This window comes from Rhamphochromis longiceps, linkage group LG9 (genome assembly GCF_057381845.1).
Source record: "Rhamphochromis longiceps isolate RC_006_pf linkage group LG9, R_longiceps_female_GT1.1, whole genome shotgun sequence".
Classification (NCBI taxonomy): Eukaryota; Metazoa; Chordata; class Actinopteri; order Cichliformes; family Cichlidae; genus Rhamphochromis; species Rhamphochromis longiceps.
The window spans coordinates 14,536,975-14,540,802 of NC_140565.1; the positions used below are offsets into that span (position 1 = coordinate 14,536,975).

The 3,828-nt window shown below is 41.7% G+C and overlaps 1 long non-coding RNA gene across 1 annotated transcript; it reads right to left on the minus strand.

Moving 5' to 3' along the window:
• Window positions 1–524: 524 nt before the first annotated feature.
• Window positions 525–1,989, minus strand: LOC146662029 (uncharacterized). Its single transcript, XR_014913296.1, has 3 exons — window positions 1,422–1,989; window positions 1,266–1,333; window positions 525–1,188 (listed from the first exon to the last, which is right to left on the minus strand). It is a non-coding gene; the product is annotated as an uncharacterized LOC146662029 (long non-coding RNA).
• Between the last annotated feature and the right edge of the window lie 1,839 nt (window positions 1,990–3,828).

Sequence of the window (3,828 nt, forward strand, 5' to 3'; positions counted from 1 at the left end):
CTACTTCATCTGTCCCTCCTGCACTTTCCTGCTTATTGTGTCAGATGTTTAGTTACTCCTCAGCCTCCTTTAGCAGTAATGATACTTGTAACAAATGTAGCATATTTGCAGCTCTGGAGGCCAGGATTAATGAATTGGAGACTCGGCTTCGCACCCTTCATTCACCCGTAGCTAGTGCAGCCGAAGATAGCGTAGGCCCCGCTAGCTGTTCCCCAGCAGACCCCAAGCAGCTGGGGAAAGAGGGCTGCTGGGTGACAGTGAGGAGGAAGCGTAGTCTTAAACAGAAGCCCCAGGTACACCACCAACCTGTCCATATGTCTAACCGTTTTTCCCCACTCTGCGACACACCCGCCAGGGGTCAAACTCTGGTAATTGGGGATTCTGTTCTCAGACGTGAAATATTAGGTCTCTCTCCTCCAAGTCTCTGTTAGTACATGACTTAATAATTGATCAACAAATCGATTTACTCTGCCTTATAGAAACCAGGGGCCCGTTCTTCGTACCTCGCTAAGTAGGTTAGCCGGATTAGATTGTTGACGATTTCGCGTGATCCTGGATCAGTCGGTTCCCCGAAGCTCATCCGGGACTTGCTGTCATAGCAACAGAGCCGTAAGCGTAAACCTGCTCGGGAGCAGGTTTACTTTATGTAAACAGGATTAGATCGCGGCCACGCAGGTATGTCCGCTTCATTTATACGAAAGCAACAGCGATAAATAAATAACATCAATGTAACTGAAGATAATGCAGCACTTGATCCTTTTATTGATGTCACACAGATACATACAGGTCATTTCCTAAAAAAGGGAAATGTACTATTAACATTCTATTACATGTATGTGATTATTACAGATGTAATTCATATTTCAGAGTAGTAATTGTAAATTACTTCGTGTAATCAAGATGAGAGACCACGGCTATAAAAGCCAAGGTGGATTTGGGAAGCCTGTCGCAGCCATGTCCTGTCCGTTTACGCGAGCAACCCATTGCGGAAGGTGCAAGATTGATAAGGAGAGTCCTCAGAATTCAGCGTATATTGCGGGACAGACAGGATCCTTTAGCTCAGCGCGACAGTGTGCTCATTGAGAGATATCGATTTTCCCGTGAGGATATTATTTACTTAACCAACTTGTTGACGAGGGGGTGCAGGACCACCACCTGTCTTTTTTTGCTCTGCCCTTTTCTTGGTTGCTGTTATAAACAAACAAACAGATTATTTCAGGCTCTCTTTCCAAGAGACTAAAAGCAATATAAGTGATAAATATTACCATTCTGTAGAATATTCTTATATTTCACTTTTACTTGTTCCCATGTTCTAGTGGGTCCTGTTGTGGCTCTAATGTGAAAGAGGATATAATATAACAATATAATATAATGTAATATAATATTGGATAATATAGTGTAATATAATAAATCTACCCTACCGCCTACTGGTGTTGGCCAGAGGGGCCGATGGCGCAATATGGCAGCCTCGCTTCTGTCAGTCTGCCCCAGGGCAGCTGTGGCTACAACCGTAGCTGCCTCCACCAGTGTGTGAATGTGAGAGTGAATGAATAGTGGCATTGTAAAGCGCTTTGGGTGCCTTGAAAAGCGCTATATAAATCCAATATATTATTATTATTATTATTAAATTACTTACGAGTTTAATTTGTCAGCAACTTCCTGCCAGCCCTCTCTCCTTGCTTTTGCAGCCTTTGCAGTGTTCCCTTGCGTTCTGATTAAACTCTGAAACTCCTGAAATCCCTCACTCAGGAGTTCTTGCTCTGCTGCCGAAAAATACCGAGCCGAGCGCGCTCCTTCGACATTTTCGCCGACCAATCAGAGGGTTGCCGATCAATGTTTCTACTATCGATGCGTAGCCCCTTTTATGACACCCAGTGATGTCACATTACTGCGTCCAGCTGTACTAATCGTCAACAGCAGGTGTGTTCGGGGAACCGGATTAGCGAGCTCACGGTTAGCGCGATGATTTGATCTTGGATGTGTCATTTGATCTTGGATGTAGTAAGCGACGTACGAAGAACGGGCCCCTGGTTGCAGCCAGATGATTATGTTAGTTTAAATGAATCAAGACCCCCGAGTCATTTTAACTAGTGACGCGTGAATCATGAACGAATTGTTCAATACTCGAGAATCGCTTTACTGACTCATGAATCATGATTCACAAGTCCAACTGACTCAATGAATCATCCTTGTTGTTGTTAGCAAATTAATTTCATTAGTAGAAATATATCTAGCTTAAGATTAAAATTGTGGAGAAAAACACTACATCCAGTATCTTAACAAAAACACTTCTGCTCTGAACTGGAAGAAAAAAACCTGAGTAGAAGCTCACATCAAGACAATAGCTCCTCAGTTCACAGTAGCATCGCTCTGCTAAGATGCTAACAGCCAAGGGCGTAGATTTGGTTTTGGCATTGGTGGAGACAGATGATTCAACCACCGAACCATGCCCTGTTTCTTTTTTTTTTTTTTTTTTTTTTTGTCTTTGCTTCTTGATAAAAAAGGAGAAATATACTTGCCTACATATGCTAAAAGTGCAAAGTGTGCATGTTAGTCCCCGTAGGGAAATAGTTCCTCTGCATTTAACCCATTCACCCAGTGAAGCACTGGGCAGCCACCAATGCAGCGCCCGGGGAGCAGTGTGTAGGGACGGTACCTTGCTCAGGGGTACCTCAGGGTAGCCGTTCAGTGGAGTCGAACCACCGACCTTCCGATCATGGGGCCACCACTCTACCTACTGAGCTATCCCTGCCCATGCTATTCCACATGCTTTTAAACCGTTTTAAATTACAATTCATAGTTTTATATGTGAATTATATAATGTTAAATTACTATTAAACAAATGACTAAGTATTTTTGGCTTTAGTTTACTTCAGCCATATTCCATATAAATCAGGTATCATACAAAAATAAAATAGAGTCATGACAATAACAGAATATGACTTTAAGGACTTAACAACATTACTTCAGTGATAATACACCAACATCTCTTACACATTAGCACTAAGGCAAAACTGAATGACCTGGTGGTTTTTGTCCATGAAACTACTCATCTAAGATTACCACAAAGTAAAAGATCTCTCAGCAAAATTATGCAACATTTTAGGCACAATATTGCCCCTATCAAATCAGTGAGCTGGGATTTTTTTTTATTCTAAACATTAACTACTTTTACGGCAACAGACATGGAATACTGGTGCCCCACACAACAACTCAATGTCCACTATGTGAAGGAGCCAAACACATGCCTTCTCCTCTCGTTAATCTATAGCACCAAAACATCAGTCAGTCACCTGTGACCTTGCCTCTTCACCTCTGTCTGAGCTACAACATGGCAGAGCTGCCTCTGTCACCTGTTAAATAACAGTGAGACATTCCAAATACATGCAGTCACACATGTGCTTCAAATACAGTAATGAACAACCAAGTCATCATCCAATTTCACCTGTGATCTTGTATCACCATTACTCCCTGAGCTTTGTGTTGGTTCTTCTGTCACCTGACAAATAGGACATACATGACAATAAGAATAAAATGTGTAGCTGCTTCAGTGTTTCTGTCAATTTGTGCAGATCTTGATTCATCAGTAATGTTTGTAGGGTGAGTGCATTTTTAAAACTATTTGTGCAGACTGCACTACAAGGTGGAATATTTGCAAAATCATGACTACCTTATGATATTTTGTCTCAAAAATTAACCGTATGAATATGTCAGTACCATTAGGATGACATTTTTGCGTTAGACATATAATTTTAACAGCCTTTGTAAACTAATATCCTGGCCCGCTCGATGCTGCCGTTTTCTCCGACAGTTTCAATCAAAATTAGA